This window comes from Triturus cristatus, chromosome 3_1, assembly GCF_964204655.1.
Source record: "Triturus cristatus chromosome 3_1, aTriCri1.1, whole genome shotgun sequence".
NCBI classification, from domain to species: Eukaryota; Metazoa; Chordata; class Amphibia; order Caudata; family Salamandridae; genus Triturus; species Triturus cristatus.
The window spans coordinates 62,513,345-62,536,060 of record NC_140583.1 but is presented as its reverse complement, the minus strand read 5'-3'; the positions used below and the strand labels follow the sequence as shown (position 1 = coordinate 62,536,060).

Here is a 22,716-nt window from a genome sequence, read left to right as displayed (position 1 = left end):
TGGAACCCACTATGATTTGGAATTTTGTGAGCCCACCGATTAATTCATAGGTCGGTATCCCAAAATTCTTTACCAGTCACAAAAACTTGGTACAAAATGTGTGATCTCTTTTTACGAATGGAAATTTCACACAGTGCCAAATGTCATGTTTGTGCATGGCTGAGGAATAATCTAGCATCCCTGGCGTAGTCATATAAATGGAGGCTTGTGTGTCCACGTTGTTTGTGATATGAGTGAGGTACATACAAGGAAATAAGGGTAGGGCAGCCAGAGGCCCCATTCCTGGCTGCTGAGCTCTGAGGACGCGATCCTATCACCGGGTTAAGTCATCTGCTCCTACGCTCCTACACGACGTTGCTGCAAGGTGTTGTAATCTTTTTTTTTTTTTTTTTTTTTTTTCGTCGTCAAGTTCCAAACCGTCGGCAATCCATGTCTCCCGCAATGAGGTCAGCAAACCCATTCGATCATTGATAAGCTTCTTATAAATCAGCGAAATGGTGCTATCCGGCACATAGCCGTCCAATACTCTGTCTTCCAACGGGGAGGACTCCGGAATAGCCGCAACGTCCGGGAATACGGAACACAAGGCCTGAGCGTACCGAAAGTATTCCCTATCGTTCAACTGAAATTCGGTTTTCAGCATGCCAAACGTCTTAAATTTCCCTTTCGTCCAGAGATCCCCTACCTTGCTGATACCAATCATATCCCATTTCTCAAAGCCTTTCGTAGTCCACAGATAACCCAAACGCCGGGAAGCGTACAATGGCGTTGCCCGAGTCAAGCGATCCCTCCACCCCATCGCCGCATTGGCTGCATGCCACACCTGCACCGCGCCCCGCGTCGGGCCTGTCAATCGCGCATCAAGGGACCCCGAGTATAGTGCTCGATTATAATCCCCGCTTGGTAATAACAATTTGTCCATCTCAAAAGCCGGGTTCAAACCAGGCCCATACATCCCGTGATTGACCGCAGCCAACTGGGAGGCCCAATAATATCGTTTAATATCAGGGAGAGCGACCCCCTCATCGTACCACGGTAGGGTTAGTTTGGCAAGAGCGATCCGCGGCCGCCCATCCCAGAACGATCGACGCTGAAGACACTCCACCTCCCGAAAATAGCGGGCCGGCACTACGTCCATAGTGTTCTGTAGGGCGTACAAAAAGCGTGGCAGCGACATCATTTTGAACAATGCCGCCCGGCCGAGCGGCGAGAGCGGCAACCGCCGCCAACCCGCCACATCCACCCTGAGGCGCTGAAGGGGGGGGAGAAGATTCCGCTCATACCGGGCCACCGGGTCTAGGGTTATAAAGATTCCCAAATACTTAAACCCCGACTGCGCAACCTGGATAGGGCACCCCCGCGGAAGGGGGGGGCCTCCCCGGAGAGAACGTACACACAAGACTTAGCCCAGTTAATGACCAATCCGGAGTTGCGACCAAAGGAGCTCAACACATCCACCAATACAATGAGCGATTTGCGCGTAGATGCAAGATACAAGAGGATATCGTCCGCATATAGGGAGACACAATCCTCGTACTCCGGCGTCCATCTAAGGCCACGCTTTGAAGGGTGCCACCGCAGCCACTCCGCAAGGGGCTCCAAACAAAGCGCAAAGAGAAGAGGCGACAACGGACATCCCTGTCGCGTGCCCCTACCCAAAACAAAAGGAGCCGACACCCGTCCGTTGACCACCACCTGTGCCAGTGGGTTATCATAAAGCAATTTCACCCAACCGATGAACCCCGGGCCGAACCCAAACTTCGCCAATGCTGCCCAAATATACAGCCATTCCAAGGTATCAAACGCCATGGTAGCGTCCAGCGACGCCAAGATGGCCGGCTCACGCATGAATGGCGCTCTAGCGAGGACGCCATGCAGTCGCCGCAGGTTCAAAGCGGTATTGCGATGGGGTATAAAACCGGATTGATCCTGATGAATCAGGTCGCCCACGACCCGGATCAGGCGATTGGCCAGTACCTTGGCAAGGATTTTAGGCTCCGCGTTCAACAAAGAGATAGGCCTGTAAGAAGTACACCGATCCCGCGGCTTCCCTTCCTTATGGATAACAAAAATAGTAGCAAGACGTTGGTCAGGGGGGAGGGAGCCCGCCGCCTGTGCCTCAAGGAACATGTCCCGGAGATACGGCGCAATCTTATCTGGGCGCAACTTATATAATTCGATGGGAAGGCCATTAGGACCCATGGCCTTGCCAGAAGCAATAGAGCGAATGGCCAAAGCAATCTCATCCGGCGACGGGGCCGCGTCCATCAATAATTTATCCTCATCAAATAGAGACGGCAAAGCAATGTCTTTAAGCAGCAGGCGAGAGTCTTCCTCCGATCGCTCGGAGACCGGAGAGTAAACCCCATGAAAATACTCCGCAAAGCAATCAACAATGTCACCGGGGTCCGTCACACACACACCATCCACCCTCTCAACAACCGGCACCACTCGACTCGCTCTCTCCTTCTTATCCAACCAGGCAATCAACTTCCCCACCTTATCACCCATATCATATAAACGCCCCTGTTGCTCCCTGCTCATACTCTTAGCAGATTCAGTAACCAGCGCCTTGTAGTTGGCCTGTTTAAGCCCCAGCACATGCAGTCTGTCATCCGTAACACCTTGCTCCAAATCGCTCTCTAACTCGGTGATCTCATTTTCTAGTCGAACCACCTCTTTCGCCTCGCATTTTTTGGTATGGGAGATGAGAGACAGGGCTTGGCCCCGAAGCACCGTCTTAAAGGCCTCCCAAAGGGAGACGGCAGAAGACACCGACCCCACGTTGTCGTTAAAATAGTGTTCAAGGGACCTAACCAGGTCTGCACGGATCGTGGGGTTTCGTAGGTACCAGGGGTTGATCGGCGCCACCCTCCCCACCGCCCCCAAGGCGATATCTAAGTGTAGCAAAAGAGGGGAATGATCAGATATACCGCGGGCCAAATGTCGCACCTCCCCAATCATCCCAGCTTGGGCCGCAGGCACCAGCATATAGTCAAGCCTCGAAAGACTACCCTGGGCCCCGGAGTGGAAGGTATATTGTGCTTGTCCAGGGTGTTTCAACCGCCAACAATCTATCAGTCCCAGGGTATCCAGAAAGCCCCCCAGCCAGTTCTGGGCCCGAGGGAGGTCCCTAGGGGGGTGTCGATCTTCAACTCCGGAAACCACTGCTTTAAAATCCCCCCCCCCCCAAGACCAAAATCCCCCCGGAAGCCCAAGTAGCAGGCGCCCCAAATCAGCAAAGGTGGCCGTCTGCAGGCCAGGCGGCACGTAGACAGTAACCAGCGAAATCAACTTACCCTCCCATCTCCCCACCAGCGCAGTGTAGCGCCCTCTGTCGTCGTGGAGCACCTCATCCACCTCCAACGGGAGAGAGGTCCTAACTAAAATGCCCACTCCCCTCGAGCCAGAGATGAAACCAGAATGGGCCAGAAGGCGATATCCCCGCCTGTTCATGGCATGGAAAGAGTTCCCTATTAGGTGCGTCTCCTGCAGAAACACAATGTCCGGCGAAATACGTTTCAAGAACTGCAGGACCACCCCCGCTTTATCCTGTCCCCCAGCCCATTCACATTCCATGAAAGAAGTCTCAACCCCCTACCCCCCATACCCCCCAGCACAAAATATCCCCCTCCCGGAGAGCACAATCATAATAACACAACAGAAAACATTACCCCGCCTTGTGATGCAAACAAACAAACCCCAACCCCCCCATCAGCCCCAACAAAACTCCCCCCTCCCTGCACCCCTGCGTGAGCCCAAACAGCCCCCCCAACGTGCAGTGTGCCTGTCGCCCCAACATGAAACTCACTACAATGAAGACAAGAAAAACCCCAGAAGGAGGAAAGGGCCCCAGCAAGCCCCCCGCAACCTCCAAATACCAAAGGGCAAAGCGTTACAAACTGGAGTCCAGTGCAGCCACAGGTGCAAAACGTTACCAGTCCGGTCCATAGCCAGGAGCCCAGTTCTATTCCTACTACGCCGAGCACTCTCCGCTCTCCGCCATCCGACCTTCCCGACCTCGACCCCTAGGTAGGGCATCCAGCCAATCTCCAACCGCATCCGGCCGGTCGAAGAAATGCGAGCAACCCTCTAACTCAACCCGCAGCCTAGCCGGGAATAGCATCGCATATTTCAGCTCCATGTCCCTCAAGCGCCGTTTGACGGCCAAAAATCCCAGCCGTTGCTTTTGAACCGCTTGCGTGAAGTCTGGGTAAAAGCTAACATTGGAGTTCTCAAACTTTAATGGCCCAGCCACACTCGATGCCTGAAGGATAGCATCTCTATCCCGAAAATTAAAAAGTCGGGCAATAATAGGCCGCGGGGGAGCACCCACCTTGGGCGCACCACCCGGAATCCTGTGGGCCCGTTCCACAGCGAAGAACTTGCTCAGTCCCTTGGGTGTTAGATGAGTCACCACTAGATCCTCCACAAAAAGATCCGCAGCAGACTCCTCCGATCGTTCAGGCACCCCAATAATACGGACATTATTCCGCCTGGCCCTGCTTTCGGAATCCTCAAGGCGACGGTCAGTCAAGTCACTGGCAAGCCGCAACCTCCGTACCTCCGTCTGCAAAGCGGCCACATCCACCGTTAGGCTCGACGCCGCTTGAGTCAATGAGTCGACCCGGTCATTTGTTTTGGACAGGTCCGCTCTGACCAAATTCACATCAATCAACACCGAGTCCAATTTATTAGCCAGGGTATCAAATTGCTGGTTCACCGTCGCCTTCATCTCCTCAATGGCCCCCATGACATCCAGCAAAGTCAATTCGGACGGTGCGCCCGAGGTCTCCTTGGGCCGCTCAGGCGATTTATTTGATCCACTAGGGGATCCCTTTGATTGCGCATAGCGGTCCATGTTGTTGGCCTGGGTATACGCTCCCCTCCGGGTAGACTTGGGTTTCAACTTGTCGCCGTCCACTCTCGCCGCCATCATCAGCGACCACCAAGGTCAGCACCCTCCAGCACCCGGAGAAAGGCCAGGCGATCAATGCAGGAGATCCGGGCCACCAACTGAAATAGGCCCGTGTACAGTTCGTGAATCAGGCCATGCACTCCGTCCTCGGCGCTGCTTACCCGAAGTCCCAACGTCAGGTTCAGATGTTGCTGCTGTATTTAAGTCAGGTAGAGCTCCACAAAAGAGTAGACAACAAATTAGGCAGTGTTATAGATGTGGAAGCTCGTTTCACAAAGCAGATTTTCGCAAATGTCCGGCATTAGATAAAATTTGCAAAAAATGTGGACGCAGGGGACATTTTTCTAATATGTGCAAGCAGTCTTTCAAACAAAGGGTTGCCATAATAGAAGACAATACCATTGCAATGTCTCCTAACACTGATCCATCCTGTATAAGTAATGCACCTATCCAACATATTGATAAGATCTTAAGTGTAGATGATCCTACTGACAACATATTAAGTATTAATGAGCAAGAAGGTAGAAAGAATAGACCCAAGGCGGATTTTTTAATTAATGGGAAACCAGTACAATTGATGGTGGACTGTGGGTCCATGCACACCATCATTCCAAAGGATACATACAATATGTCATGGTCTGAAGTTTCTCTGTTACCCAAAGATATTAATCCTGGGGGCTATCAAGGAGAAACAATAAACTTGTTAGGTTACATGAATTCCACTATAGAGTTTAGTGGCAGATCCATACAAGGTAAAGTATATGTTGCCACTGATGGTCCACCTATTCTAGGATGGATGCACCAATATGATCTCTCAATCATAGTTAATCCCAGAGCTCCTACTCAAGTAATGGTAATTGAGAACCCATCGTTGGGGAAAATTTTAGAGGAAGCGAAAGATGTATTCAGGGATGAACTAGGCTGTTTCAAATGATATGTACACAAAATAATCAAGTCAAGTCAAAAAGGCTTTATTTCGATAAAAACATATCATAAAAGCTGGATATAAATAGGATTAAAAAGTTATTTACAACAGTCTCTAAATTCATTGACTTTTAACAAAGAATAAATAAATTCTATACATGTTAAAAGGATCAATACGGATTATTGATTAAAACCAAATTAAACAGTACATTTAAGCCTTTTACTTCGAAGATACCAAGCCCATGATAAAAATTTAGAAAGGCCACAAGCATATAGTGGGCGCGAATCTGACATTAGGATGCGCAAAGCCTCAATATGGGACCTAGTGCCTAACAGTCGACACAATGCTTTAAGCCACTTTTGTCTAGGTTTTGCATACTCCGGACATTGGAACATGAAATGCGCTATAGTCTCAGGGCTGGTTATACAGAAAGGACAAAATGCGGTTGTCTGAGCCGGGGATTTCCAGCGTGCTGTAAGGGCTCGTAATGGAAGAGTCCCGACCCTAAACTTGAAATAAAGAGCTCTATCAAACGGTTTCCCAATAATATCCAAATAAAGTTCCCGAATAGGTAAATCCTTGAACTTTAGGAAGTCCTCCGAAAGTTTGCCCAGGGAATGATTGGCATTAATTCGAGACATGACCCAATTCCAATACATGGTCTTTAGTATTGCCTTTGGAGGAGAGGACCTACCATCCCACGCTTCACTTAGTCCAAGATCACCAAGTAGAGCTTTTACATATTTTAACCACTTTATCTTGTACCATCCCGGTAGTGACATTATTTCAGACAACCCTTTAGCGTATTTGGCCAATTCTGGAACTCGCCACAGCCGGGCCCATAGGAGCAATGGTCGCAGTTTAGCAAGATCACCAATCGGACGACAGCCTAAGTCAAGCATCAATGGTAACATTGGCGTACCCTGAGGAAGTGACATCAACGACCTGCAGAATTTCTTTTCCGACCTTGACAGTTCGTCTATATTATAGGTGCCCTATAGTTCAGCCCCCTAGAGGGCAGAGCTAACTCCTCTTGCTTTGTAAATATCGATAACAGGGGCTATTGGTCTTATTGTACAGAGACGCTGTTCCTTTAGCAGAGCCCCGGTTACCCTCTTATGGGTTAGGAGCATTTTGCCTAAATGCGGGGTCCACTGCATGGTATGCGATATGCGTATACCCAAGTAATCAAATACCCTCTTCCTACCCAAGGGTACAGAATTCAGCACAGGAGGACGTGCAAGTTTTTTTGGGGGATTCATCACTAGGTATTTAGTTTTGTCAGTATTAATGACCAAACCCCGCTCCATACAAAAAGTCTGAAAGTTATTAAGGGCTTCTGGAGGCCCATTGGGGACTTAGACAACAGGAGCGTATCATCCGCAAAGAGGAGGGTAGGAACACGCTCGCCCGCCAGGGATGGTTCTTCTGAAGGATCTTTTAGCAGATGCTCGACCACACCATTAACATACAAGGAAAAAATAATCCTAAAGTCCAATGCCATTCCTGTGCAACATAAGGTGCGTAGAACACCCTTAGTTGCCAGAGAAGCGGTTAAAGACATGTTGAAGGACATGGTCACTTCTGGGGTGATAGAACCAGTGGAGAGCTCTTTATGGGTTTCTCCGGTTGTCATCACTGAAAAATCGGATGGAAAATTCAGATTTTGCATTGACCTGAGGTCGCTTAATCAAAATGTAGTAGTTGATACATTTCCCCTACCGAACATCAATGAGTTGATTCTGGCTTTAAGTGGTGGTAAACAATTTTCCAAATTGGATTTAAAAAATGCGTATCATCAGATTAAATTACATGATGAATCCAAGCCACTCACAGCCTTTATCACTATGGAGGGCATTTTTCTGTGTACCAGGATGCCATTCGGTCTTTGTTCTGCCGCTAGCATCTTTCAAAGAATGATGAATGTTTTGTTTAAAGATGTTAAAAACATTGCTTACTTTCAAGACGACATCCTAATTTTTGGTGACACTGTAGATCAACACAATTATGCACTCAGAGAAGCGCTATGCAAAATCAAAGAATCTGGCTTAACCCTTAGACGTGAGAAATGTCAATTTTTTGTTGATAAAGTTGACTATCTAGGGTATGAGATTTCGGATATTGGGGTAAAACCCAAACAAAACCTATTAGATGCCATTCGCCTAGCTCCCATTCCCTCGGATAAGGACAAACTGAGGTCCTTCCTAGGACTCATTGAATATTATTCAAAGTTTGTCAGGGACTTTTCTACCAAAACAGCCAGTATGAGATCTTTGTTAAAGAAAGGTGTTTTCTTTGTTTGGGGTCCAGATCAACAACTAAGCTTTGAAGACATAAAGAAAAGTATTTGTGAGGCGGGTAGTCTCACACCCTTTGATACTAAACGCCAATCTGTACTGACAGTAGATGCTAGTGCCACTGGTTTAGGTGCAGTCTTAGCTCAACTGCACAATGGTCATGAGAAGACAGTAGCATTTGCATCCAGAACACTGACCAATTCTGAAAAAAATTATTCGGTCATAGAACGTGAGACATTAGCGGCTGCTTGGGGTTGCGAGTATTTTAGAACCTATTTGTGGGGTTCCAAATTTACTCTTAAATCAGATCATAAACCTCTCATCAAAGTATTGTTACCGGGAGGCGCCGCCAAGTGCTCAGCGAGGTTAGCCAGGTTGGCATCTCGTCTACAAGAGTATTGCTACAGTATAGAGTATATCCAGGGTTGGAGAAATGTGCAAGCCGACTGTTTGTCGAGATTGTCCCTTGACTGGGAGACAGTTGACAGAAGTGCAGTTCTGAAGAGACAGAGAGAAGGAGCAGTTGCGTCTGTTCAGGATGTATTAAGTGTTTTTGATTATCAAGCCTTAACCAAAGCAGATTGGATCAAGGAGATGTCTACAGATAGTTCCATGTTAGATCTTAAACGATTAATCTTACTAGGTAATAGGAGAGAAAGCTCAGTTCCACCTTCCATCAGACCGTACGTTAAGGTTCTAGATGAGTTATCTGTTTGAGGCGATGTTATTATCATGCGAGGGGAGTTGTTCATTCCACCTGTAGCTTTAAGACGCAATTTAATCAGCCTAGCTCATGAAGGACACTTAGGTCAAACAAAAACAAAGAAAAGATTGAGAATGAATTGGTGGTGGCCTGGTATGGATTCTGATGTAGATTCTTGGGTTGTGAAGTGAGAAATTTGCAAGGAAAGTGACAAGCGTTTGAAGGTAGGAGCTCAAGCTTCCATGGGTCACATAACCGATCCAGGTCAACCATGGCATACTATTTGCTTAGACTTCATTGGACCTATGAATGGTCTCAAAGAAAGTTTGCGCTTTGGTTTAGTAGTCGTAGATGTCCATACTAAGTGGCTAATAGTTAAGTTTTTGAAAGATATTACTTCCTTAACTGCCATCAACACCTTGAAGGAAATTTGTGGGGAGGAAGGCATACCATCAATATTGATTACAGATAATGGTACTCAATTGACGTCTGATGAAATGCAAAAGTTTTTGGGTTCTTTTGGCATTAAGCACATTCGTACCTCTCTGTATAACCCACAAGGCAACGGTATGGTTGAGAGGGCTAACCGTCTTGTCAAAGGTGCTATTCAAATGGCAAAGACCAGTGGGAAGGAGATCAGTTATTTGGTGTCGGAAATGCTATGGGCCTATCGCTCAAGTGTGCATGGGGTGACTGGTAAGACGCCTTTTGAAATGATGCGTGGTAGACTTCCCAATACCAAACTTGTTCCCACTTGGATAAAAGATATTGGGCCTTATGTAGGTGGGCTGGCATTTACCACTTCATAAATACCGAATCATACCGATTCGGTATTTATGAAGTGGTAAATGCAATGTAGGTAATGAGTCGGTAAATATTACCGATTCGGAAAAATGTGGTAATTACCGAATCGGTATTTACCGATTCGGTAATGAGGCATACCTTCCCATTGATGGGAAGGTATGCCTCATTACCGAATCGGTAAATACCGATTCGGTAATGGGGGAGCACATGCAAGGGTGGCAGGGTGTCACATTGACACCCTGTTGCACCCCTGATTCGGCCATGTGTGCACATGTGGCGCACATACATGCCCTAAGGGCATGTATGTCTGCCACATTGCACACTTAAACGTGCACAAAAATGCTTTTTTTCACCTAATCGTCATTTACCACCAACCTTTAGTTGGTGGTAAATAACGAATCCCCACACCCACCACACACTCCCCCTACATCTCATTTCATGATTCGGTATTTACCGAATCGGTAATATTACCGATTCGGTAATTTTACCGATTCGGTAAATACCGAATCATGAAATTCTCCCCCTACATCTCAAAAGCCAAAATACCGGTCGGTAACGGTATAATTACCGAAAATCGGCCGTTACCGACTGGTATTTGGCTTCCTACATGAGGCCCATTGTCTTGAGAGATTCCACTCCCATTGACATTCCTTCTGTTGACCCTCAACAAGGTTGGGGTACTGATAAGAAAGCAGAGAAGCGTCTCACCTCTGGTGATTGGGTGAAAGTACGTAGTGGTAGACCGGGTACACGTTTCTCGAAATTTTTGGGACCTTACAAAGTCAAACACACTTTACCTTATGGGGTTATTCTAGAGAATGGGGACACATGGAATTATAGACGTGTCGCTCTGTACCAGAAATGTTGTGCAGGTGCTAAGGTTAGGGCTGATGTGCAAAATTCTAGTTCTAGCAATATCTTTTTATCGATGTCAGACAGTGACCTCATGAGTTGTTCTTGTGCTAGCGGTTCCACTCATATGGGAAGGCAAGGGGGTGGTGATGCTTCTGTCTCTCCATCTGTCTCTCCATATGAGGTGGAACCAAATGTCCCTGCTGCAAGAGAAGTGAGGCATGTTAGAGGTCGTTATCCTCCAAGCTATTTGAAAGATTACATATGTACTTAACTTAATCTTTTATTCATTAGTTCTTTTAAAATTGTTAAATGATAACTTATGCTTGAAGCACCATTTGTACTGTGTACGTTGAAAAGTTTTAGACTATGTACTTTTTGGTTTCTTTTTTCTGTTTTTATCTCATCATACCTTATTCACTCTAGTCCCTTTTGTTTCCTAGGTGTGTTCTTATTTCGTTCTCATTTGATTGTATAAGGGGGAGGATGTGTTGTAATCTTAACTATGTAAATGCTCTCATGGCATGCAGTGCAGAGCACTGTGTTTAGCGCATTCCACGTTCCACCTGGACCTAGAGAATTCTGTGCAAGGCAGTTGAAGACTAGCTGGCCTAGGGGGAGCATCGCTTTCCACGCAGGTTGTCAACTTTAATAAAAGAATCTTCTAACCTCATCTCCTGTGTTCCTCAGATGATTAGAAGTGCCCAACTTAACACAAGGCTCGCGGCGGCAGTGGCAGATTTGAAACGTGGAGCCACGGCGTTCTATCTTTTTTGCATTTGAGGAGAAAAAAGAAAACAACTAGCCAGAAAAGTTAATTACAACCCTGGAATGTTGTGCAGAGAAAGGAGGTTGCGGAAGGATTCTGGCTCCTGCATTTCAGGACAGTTCGAGCCCTTGAGGTACCACTGTCACCTGTAAGGACCTGCAGCAATGCCGATTTAAAGGGACAGCAGAGGCAGAGTTGTGAGGGTTGTGAGAGCAGCGTCGTCTGGCCTGAGCAAGAAGTTTATTGGCGAAAGGTGCCGGACAGCCCAACTGCCCCCAGGTACGTGGGCCCAGCGTGCAATGAGTCACGGGCTGGGCTAGGGGGCAGAGGGGAGCTCATGCATCCTAACGTAATGTGACAACAGTGCTCTAAGAAGACCGGGAATTCCACCGCAACTCCGGTAATACCAAAGCCAAGCAAAAAAACAACCCAGTGCCAGGTAGCAGGTTGGAGACAGAGGGGAGAATCGTAGCGTCCCCCAGTGGATGAACTCTCTCATTAGGAAATTCATATTGCCAAATGTCCAGAGTGATTTATCCATCATGACAGCAGATAGGGTCCCTGGAGTGCCCGGTATCCTGCCAATGAGAAGTGCCCACGGACAATTTTAGGTAATTTTGCTTACTTCTGTGTTAGAGAACAAGTCTTGGCTACGGCAATCCATCAAAAATTATTTCTTATTTCTGAAAAGGTCCATATGAGGGTGTTCCCGGATCTGGCTGCAGTAACAGCCAGACACCGCAAGGCTTTCCAGGGCCTGATCCAAGAATTCAGAAGCGGGGGAGGGGTCAGGGGGGGGGTTCGCAAGCTTCTATGGTACAACAAGGTAAACTAAAAGTGTTGGTGAAGGGTCAATTTTATTTCTTTTCGTCAATAGAAGATGCAAAGGTTTTTCTATCAAACCTGTCTCAAGATAATATCCAATGCATGAGTGGTCACATAACCTTTGATTATTAATGTAGGAATTTACTTTGTTCTTCCTTTTTTTTCTTTCTTGGTGGGAGGGTAGCGTCTTTGGGGACAGGTGTGGTACCATGGCACCAATAGATGAAGGGAGGGTCCAGAGCTGTTTGGTGGGGAGGCCCCCAGTGCTGGGAAGAGGGTGGGGGGATGGTTTGGGAGTATGGAGGAGGAAGGGGGGATTGGCAGACAAAAAATAAGCAGGGCAAGAGCTAAAGTGCTACAATGCAGGTCCAGTAGAATAGAAAAAGAAAGTGAGAGTAAAGACGCAATGCGGCAGATAAAGCTGGTGCAGGGCTATACTACAAAAAATAAAAAGGGATATCACAACATATTAAAATTATTTCCTCCAATGTGAATGGGCTCCTGAATCCATGTAAAGGTGGTGCTTTTCTGAAATGGGTAGTGTAATTTGCCCCGGAAGTAATTTTTCTGCAAGAAACTCATTTTAGCACTATTGTTCCAAAGATAAGCCTGCCAAAGAAATATGCACAAGCTTACTTCTCTTCTGCTACTGCTGCGGTTTGAGGAGTTGGGATTTTTAATATCTAATTAGATTGATTGGCAGTTTAAGACAGTAATTCGGGATAAGAGGGGAAGATGGTTATGGATTAAAGTTAAAATTGAGGCTACATTTGGTGAATTATTATGGTCCCATAGATGATGATATCAGAGCACTAGAACAAATCTATGCTATGATGATATACTTCAATTCAATTCAAAATAAGCTTTATTCGATTATTCAAAAGACAATCATAAAAGCACAAAATAAAATAAAACTTGAAAAATAAGATAATTTATCCAGAAACATAACAAGAATTATATGGCAAATTAGTCAATCATCAAAACAGAATGATTTAAAAAACCATACTTTTTCTAGCAGCAATAGATTTTAAGATGAACGTAGCAGTAAAAAAGCATATATCTGTCTCATTTAAAGTGCACAACAGGCTCATAGCAGATTTCAAAGTTCGAGTCCCGTACTTTTTAAAAAGAGGTTTGAGATAGATAATGCGCAAATGCATATAAAAATCACATGTAAGGAGAAAATGTGTAACACTCTGTTTGGTGACACCATCACATGGACAGGAAATAGTAGGATATTTTCTTATACATGGAAAGGCCACCAAATGGTGAACAATACCTAATCTCAGTCGGGTCAATACGAACCGATGTGAGTTTCTAGTCACCGTTGATAGGTATTGTTGAAACCCTACAGTGTACTCCTGGGAATAATAAAAAGCCACGGTAGCTAGCTGCATAAACTTAGGAAGACGGCGTTGAGCTTTTTCCCTCAGGTAAATGAATTTGAGTTCTGGCTTAGAAATATCGGTCGCATAATTCGGATTTTCCAAGATATTTACCTGAAATAGGTCCCTAAATGTAGATACCACATATTTTAACCAGGGGATTTGTAGGCATTTATCCAGACGAAGACAGTCATTTATAATACTTCTATTAAACCCGGTCTCATTCTTCATCCAGATTGATCTCCATAACATTAGCGGTCTTAACCCTATTAGGTCAGTCAGATAGTTCAACCCCACTTCATTGTGAATTAAAACAGTGGGGGCAGACGAAGGTAAACATAATAGCTTTTTTAAAAAGACGTTTTCCTCCACCTGAAGCTCTCCATGAGGGCAAAGGCCCCAAACCCCTGCTCCGTAGAGCGCGACCGAAACACATTTATTTCTATAAATATGTAGCATATCAGATATACGACGATCCCCCAATTTAATAGCAAATTTAAAAATACCATAAGCGCTTTTGGACATTTTAGCCTTAACATTTAAAATCTCTTGATGCCACATGCCATTGCTAGAAAACATAATGCCAAGATAACAAAATTTATTCACTAAAAGAATTTTTTGGTTCTCGACATAGAAGGATTTCATATTTCTCATTTTCGGTCCACATGGTAAAATGAAAGTCTTAGAGTTATTAAGTTTTAATTTCCTCCCTTTTATGAAATCAGAGAACCTATCCATTAATTTTTGTAGACCAATGGGGGTTCTTGAAAGGAGTACAGTATCGTCGGCATAAAGCAACACAGGTATATCCTGTCCCTCAATTTGCGGGGCATCACATTTAACCTTTTTAAGATCAGCTTCAATTGCATTAATAAAAAGGGAAAAAAGAAGGGGTGCCAACACACAGCCTTGCCTAATGCCAAGACTTACCGTAATTTGACGTGTACATTCTCCTGCTTGACCATAGCGTATACTTGCAGATAACTTAGTATAGAGTCTTGCCAGAAAGTAGATAATAGCCTGGGGGGCACCAAGATCCAATAGAGTTGACCATAATAAACGGTGATCCACCAAGTCAAACGTGCTACTAAGATCTGCAAAGCAGAGAAAAAGAGATCCCTGCTTTGCGCGCGTGTATTTCCCGATAATAAGATCCAAATTTATACATTGTTCCAGGGTCCCCCGGCCTTTCCTGAACCCATATTGAGATTGAGCCAGGATCTCGTTATCCTCCGCCCACTCTTCTAACCTAAATAATAATACCCGGCTCATAGTTTTTAATGATGAGTCTAAAAGGGATATGGGGCGATACATTTTTGCTTCAGATCTATTTCCCTTTTTATATATTGGAATAATAATAGACTCCCCCCAAGTCGGGGGTGTCTTTTCCACTACAGCCGCATTAAAGACATTAGATAAAACAGGGCCCCATATTGTCGTATCCGCCTTATAAAGATCGATTGTCACTCCGTCTGGACCAGGGGCTTTTCCACCTTTACTAAATGTTAAAGCAGTTACTACTTCATGGGGTGTAATATTAAGAGGGATAATAGGCCACACAACTGCAGAAGAACTTGACAAACTAGTAATATCACTACTATTAAAAATAGATGTGAAATGAAGGACCCAACTTTCCTTGCTGACTTGAGATGTAATGGTGGGTATATCGTCATTCTTTAAAAAAGGGCTATTGACCGTATCCCAGAAGAGCTTGCTATTAGATAGCTCTGCCGCGACGGTCAATTTCTCCCATGCTTCCTCCTGAAGTTCGCGCCTCCTACGCTTTAGCTGCTCCCTATAGGCTATTCTAAAGTTAGAGATAATTAATCTATTCCGAGGACTGCACGAAAGAGCTTTCTTTAACATTTGTAATGCCTCGGTGCAGGCTTTATCAAACCATCCCCTTTCCTGTTTATGTCGCTTAACATTGGAGATGGTCAGAACTTTAATAATTTTTTCATTAATTTCACCAAAACATTGTAAAACGCCTAAATAACCGGCATTTATGTCCAAACACTTGCTTATCTCAGGTAAACAAGTGGTGACAATTCTGTTCAAATACTTCTCTGAATTAGTAACATTCCACTTAATCCTGTAACCATTAGCTCTACATAAAACAACATCATTTACAACAGTTTCGGTCACCTGCTTCTTAGAACCCCATATGGACAGACATGAAACAATATAGTTATGGTCACTAACAGATAAATCCAGGGTCACCGGAGTTCCACAGAAAACATTGATGTTCGCCGAGATTACTATATGATCAATTGCGGTACTGGCGCCCCTACCAGTGACTGTGGGGACATGATTACCCTGATCGTCTTTTAGACTCTGCAGAACTTCTAGGTCATATTTGGCCATAACAGAGTTCAACATCTCTCCATAAGAATTATGTGGGAAATGGACTTCCACCTCTTCACTATCAGTGGTGTACCCACAGGCCTCAACTTGGGATAGATGACAGAGAGGGATATTAAAATCACCCACCCAAATAAAATCAAAATGAATAAGATTGTCAGAGCACAATTTATCAAGGGCGCCAATTAGTTCCATGACCACAAATAAACGCGTCTGATCAAATAGGTTATTATAATAATTAATAATCAGAACATTGCGGCCATTCTCATGTTGTAACCATAACATTTGGGAGTGGTATCCGATCATTTCATAGGCCTTAACAACCACAGGTAACTTAATTGACAATAATATTAAAAGGCCACCCTTTGCGCGACCCGCCAAGGATTCCTGAGCTGGAAGATTAATAGAAACAAACCCATCTACGTTGATTTGTTCCTTGCACCAGGTCTCCTGCATGCAAAATAAATCACAACAACCAATGAACTCCCTCCAGCCAAGGATGTCCGACTTACGTTGCCACCCGGCAATATTCCAGGTGTCTAAGTAGTAGCCTAAATAAGTAGGAGTTGATTGGGAACCAGAACAAACATATAGAGGCTGAGGTAATGGTCCCAATAACCTAAATGCGTTCTCAGTGAAAGTTGGACTAATTGGCATACTGGTAGAAATAGGTTGGGGGCCAGAACAATCATAAAGTGACTGAAGTAATGTTCCCGATGGCCTAAGGGCATTCTCGGGAGAGATTAAACTTATTGGCTTACTAGGGCCCATATCTTCATCTACTTCCGATAGAATATCCCCGGCAACCTGGGCAGGTAGATCTATATTAGTAGCAGCCTTTGTTAAAGATAACCCCTCTAACATCGGGGCAAATTTTCCAGAGTTCCCATCAAAAGTCGGAATGATACTCCCATCTAAAGGGCCCGGGACTAATTCTCTAAGAGGGGCTCCACCCTGGCAAGTTATATAACATCAATCGCAGTCTTCCAAACCCGACAAAGCCTCAAACCGATTAAACAGAGGTATTCTTTCGCTTAGCCTTCCTAGAGGGATGCCGGGCATTAACGAACGTGGGAGACTCTTATTTTGTTGTGAGGGTGGGTAAAAGAATGTAAGTGGTAATGAGTTAATATGGGAGATCAGATTGTTTGGGGGCCAGGCGCAAATATGCTCTTCTGTCTCTAAAATTTAAAACAATACAGTCACCCTTCAAAAATTTAGCTTGGGGGCCCACCCAATCCACCCATCGTGCAAAAATGATTTCAGCCGAAACCGACGCTGGCAACGGCCTATGTCTATTCAACCAATGAATGCACTTATATTTTAGATCCAAAAACTCCTCCTGTTTCCCATCCAATAATGACGGGACTCCCGTGAGAACAACAACATAGGGAGTTGATTCAGGCGGGAGATTTAAATATTGCCTTTGATCAGCTAACCCAAACGATTGGATACCCCGTTGCCCTTTAGGTCTAATAGTAGCAACATTGGCAACATTACCTCCATCTCCAAATATAGCAGGTTGGACCCCAGTGTCCGTAGAGCTAGGAGGGGCAACCACAGGTGCTGGAATTACTTGGGGTAGAGAAACTACCCCTGTGGTTACTTGCAGTCCCTCTTGGTTGATTGATGTTTGTCTTGAAGCATTCTTATTGGGGTCATTTCCATTGATAGCGCTATCCCGCAAATCTACTCTAGTTTGGGATGAGGCAAAGGCTAATTCCAGGCAAGAAAGCCTATTGTCAATACGATCAAGCCTGTCCTGGATCGGTAAAACAGATTTTTTTAATACCGTTTCCAGTCTATGCCAAAATTCCTCTCCCAATTTATTAAACGTATTACCTACCGGGGCCAAGGGGGAGGTCAAATCTTCATATGGATCCCCTCCCTGGTCTCGGTCGGCTGGGGCTACGGGCACAGCTAGATTGTTATTAGGAGGGCCAAGTTTACAGTTTTTAGGCAGCTTTCCTTTTCCTTTTACCACCCCCTGTTTCCTTTTAGGACATGTACTCTTCAGTACGGGGGTGGATGATGGTTTAGTAACAGAAGAAGATCTAGTTCTAACTGGAGACAAAAAAATGGATGGAACTAGTGAATTAATACTGTTAGGTTGGCATAAGGTCTTTCGGTTAGACATGCCTTCTTCCTCAGAAATTGGATGACACCTTAGCCTAGTTTCAAGCCTTTTCTCTAGCGGAGCTAATAAGCTCCTGCTACCCATCATAGGCCCTTCGAATATACTCGGTGACGTTACGTGCGGGGGGCTAGGAGACTTAGCAAGAGTAAATGCTCCCAAGGAAGATCGCTTTTCAGCCGCTATATCCAGAGACAATCTCTTTTCAGTAAGCTCAATTTCATGGGCTAGTAATGTTGATGCTCTAATGATAAAATTATCTAGAGTCCCTGCCACTGATCCCTCAAAAGAGGGCCTATGGCCAGTTCTCCCCGATAGTGAATTCATAGTTAAGCAGTTAAAACATATAATCTAATCCCAGAATATTTACAAATCTGAACAATAAATTATACATGTATCTATCCCTAATGGATGTTGATAGTGAATGGGCCCGTCCCGGCCTCTACCGTACTTGTACGGGCTCAAACGGGCCCACCCTTGGCCGGGCGTCCGCCCGCGCGTGTCCCGCGATGCGCGTCGTAGGCTGGAATATATACAGGGAAAGGGAGGGAAAGGGAGGGAAAGGGAGTGCCTCGGGAAGAGTCCACAGCTGTGCGCGCCCCTCGGGCTGCTGGTCCTCGCAGTCCCGAGCCCGGAGTCAATTCAGGGAAGTAGTAAATGTCCGATGAAGCAACAATCACCGCTGCGGGCTCAGAGTCTTGAGGGCTTAAAGGATCAGGTGCACAATACTGAGCAGTGAGGTTTTTTTTTCAGTAGGTGAACTAGTCCAGGGACTTAAGTTTTCGGTCCTCACAAAACTGCAACTCCCACTCTTCTGTGGCTTTTCTGTAGCAGTATTGTATTCTTGTAGCTCCTTGTTACTCCTTGCCCGCAGTGCAGCAAGAGAGGCTTTTCTGTAGCAGTATGCCCTATCTCTACTATCTCTACTCCCAGCTGGATGCTGCAGCCACCACCACATGAACAGCAGGAGCAAATTTGGGCGAAACTGTGTAGAGCTATCAAGAGCTGCAGCAGATTGTATTATATTATATATACATTGTGTGGCTGAAGTGGGGCCCAAGGGGCGAGACTACTGAAGACTGGAGTGACCACTCAGCCTCTGTTTCTTGAGCCCAGTCACGCACAGTCGCGCTTGGACAGCCTGTTGAGTCCGCTGCTCCCCTCTGTCCCCCCCCCGTCACCCGTCAGCGCTGTGGGCCGTGCTAACTCCCGCTGACACCCGGGAAACTCAGATCTCACCGGCTTGCTTGCTGGCTCTCTCGCAGGCTCCGCTTGCTGGCTCCACCGGGTCCACCTAGTTCGCAGGTTTACTACGATTCCCGCCAAGGTTTCCGGGAGCTGGAAGGCGCGGATTCCCGGGTTAGTGTAGCACCTCCCACAGCTCTCCTGACGCAATCCGGGGCGGCGGCGGCAATAGCAGTGATGGCGATGAAGAAAGCGGTGACGGTAGCGGCGGTAGCAGCGGCGGCGGTTGTTTCCGAAACCCTCACTGGTTTCCCCCGCTCCTCTCCGCTCCTCTCCACTCTGCTCCGCTGTGTTCCACTGTGCTCCGCTGTGCTGCCTGGCTCTGTCCTGCTTCTAGGAGTGAAACGCTCGAATCTCCGGTTCAGGTGATTGCAAAGTAAGCTCAAATAGCTATGATGATACAATCAGAAGGTGCATTGATTATTGCTGCGATTTAAATTTCATTCAAAATTTGAGCCTTAATGCCTCTAATAAAACTAAGCATCAATTGAAACCTAAAATGTCAAGGTTAAGAAGTACGATAAAATCAAATTTTGCGCTAGTAGACCCATGGAGGATAGGACATCTAGGCTTCTCCCAGTTTACTTGTTACTCCTCTAGATACAGGACAGCATTACAATTAGATTTTGTTTTGGCATATAAACTGCTGCTTTATGTCCGCACTCAGGCCGGAGATTCCGGCCCGGTGGTGGAGATTCTGGTCTGGTGGTGGAGATTCTGGCCGGTGGCAGAGATTCCGCCACCGGCCGGAATCTCCACCACCGGGCCGGAATCTCCGGCCCGAGTGCGGTCCTAAAGTTAGAATGAGTAAGTGCATTCTGTGAATACCAAAATGAGTAAGTACCTTCTGCGAATACCAAAATGAGTAAGTGTCTTCTGTGAATACGAAAATGGTAGTAAGTTTAGGATTTTGTAGTAAGTTAGTTCTGTGAATTAGGCTCCCTGTTCTTATTTCTTTTTAATAATCTCCCGTTTAGAATGCCTAACTCTTTTTTTTTTTTTTAAAGAGCTGGATGTTATGTTCCGGAAGTTTGCTTCGGATAATAAAGAAACTAATAAAAACCCTATGTAAAATTAACTACACTTCAATTAGATATATTGTATGGGGGTATAGCACTTCCACATTTTGCAATGTATAAGTTCTCCCTGGTTAATTTGATAACTCAAATAGGTCAGTTAAATTCAGTTTATGATAACTTTATTTTTAATCATATGATAAATCAGAGTGCAACTAAATTACCAATTTTCTACGAGTAGCAAAACTCCCCAAAAAAACAGATATATGGTATTAATGGCATTATCAGATAGAATCCAGTTGTTTTTAAAATCCCAAGATATCCCTTCTTATCATACATGTACCCTTATTCAAGATTGTGCAGCAGGTGGCTTAATGCTGTCTAAAGCGCTTTTACAATTGTGGCAAGAATACGCTTTGTCTGACTTGAGAATTTCTTTAATATGGATGGATTAATTACATAGGAAACAGTACAGGTGCGATTTGGTGGCCAAAGCATGGCTTTCAGTTTAAGTTTTTTTCAGATTGCGAGTTTTTTAAAAATAATTATGGCACCTTAGAGCGAATCAGCATGTCAGATTGCTAGACGGATGGCAAATTAAAACGCTGGGTGCGGGTACATGGTACTGCCTGCTGCGTCAGAGTATAAAAGTGGAAAAGGATGTCTTGGGTAGACTTGAGAAAATGTATTCTGAGACAAGCTGTAAATGTAATTAGAAAGATCGGTCGCTGCTCTGCGAAATGAGTCACAGAGGGTTGCGGGTGCTCATTTTAAAAGGAGGAATTTTCTGTTAAGATGGCTGGTGTATTAAACGCCCTTGAGATTACATAAAATGTATCCCATAATGAATGACTTATGTTACAGAAATGGAGAGTAACTAATCAACCAACGATTGGTCATTGGACTAGTAAAATGTATAGGATATATAGATTTGAGGAAGCTTCTGCGATGAGTGTTAGAGCCACCCAAAGATTTAGGGCAATATGGGCAAATTGTTCTTCCCTTTATATGAATTAATCAACTTTAATGTAACAGGGTGAGTACTGTATCTTGATATTTCACTGTTGACACTTTATTTTAAATTATTTTAGGCATGTTTTTAGCATGTATATAATCCTGCTGCTATTCGTGCTGATCAATTCAAGGTGTTTATGTTTTTGTGCAAGATTACTTAGCAATTATTAGGCTGTTAGGTATTCTTGTGAGGAGTTAAGTACGGTTTTGCTGCAATTGCACTTTTGCACTGTCGCGCTTTATTTCCTCGGTGCTACTCATGCCAAATAGTTCAAGATTTCTGTGGCCTATGTAAGAATATTAAGTAACATGTTCGCTGCTGTGCACTCAAGCACTTTATTGGGCTTTCTCTTTCCTGTATGTTTATGATGATACGTTGTGACATGTATATCCTTTTCCTTTCTGTTTGTAATGTTGCTCTTGCTCTGCTCTGAGTGAAGTATGACTGACAGCACCTTATGGGTATCTGATTGGCTGTGTGTCTGCAGTGAAGTGGATTTGTATGAGGATGAGTATTTTTCAGCAGGAGCTGGACAGTTGTGAGAGAAGATTAGGAGCTCTGCACAGACATATCGTGTTTGGCTGTGGCCTTTCATACTCCCCAAAGGCTAGGGTTCCATGGCCTGAAATGGGCCTCCCTTGTGGACTTGTGGGATGGACAGGTTAGTGTTACCCTTGTTCGAGCCACTAGAGGGCAGAGTTCTCAAGGCTTTGTGTCCTTGGACCATCTATGCAGCCCAGGCTCTGTCTGGACATGAAGAGTTCTCATCTGAAGCTGGACATACCTGACTTCCATGCAGCAGTCCTTGGGCTAAGCCTTGCGGGTATCCCCTTTAGGACTACGAGTCCGGTAGAACATTTACTCAACTGGTTGGCTCCTGCTCCATGTGCCGAGCCATACCTTCCTAGACAGGGATTCGGGGCCTGTTCAGTCCTTGAGCGGACCCTCAAGAGAGTGTTTCACATGGTTGCATTGGTGCCCACCTACTGCTCTCTGCCCCCTAGATGAGGTGAGAAGGCAGCTCGGTCCTGTGTGAGAGGATAAAAGTACTCAAACTATGAGCAAGGTGACAGGTATAGGAGGAGAGTAAAGCGTCTCATTCCAGGATGTTTGAGGGCAAGCAGGGCCATGTGTAATTAAATGCATATTCCACAGAAACATATTAGCCTTTCCTGTATAACCCAGCAGCCCTCTTGGCTGTGGTGTTCCTCTTTGTTGGTACACTTGCATACATGACTCTCTTGTGAGCCAGCTGAGTGACATCAACAGTCCCCTGGAGTTGCAGAACTCTTTTTATCGGACAAGAAAAACAAGGACAAGGTACAAAACCTAATTCAAGAAGATTCATTCATAGGGGTATTTAGGTATAGTGGGCTCATTAGATCAGAAAGCACCACTTGTACGGCAAGCAGTCCATAGTGAAAATAATATTTGATTTCTGCAACCACACCTACACACATTTGTTCA

General features: G+C 45.2%; 1 protein-coding gene across 1 annotated transcript in view; it reads left to right on the top strand.

Moving 5' to 3' along the window:
- Window positions 1-22,716, top strand: part of ACCS (1-aminocyclopropane-1-carboxylate synthase homolog (inactive)) — a 293,968-nt gene that overhangs the window by 166,404 nt on the left and 104,848 nt on the right.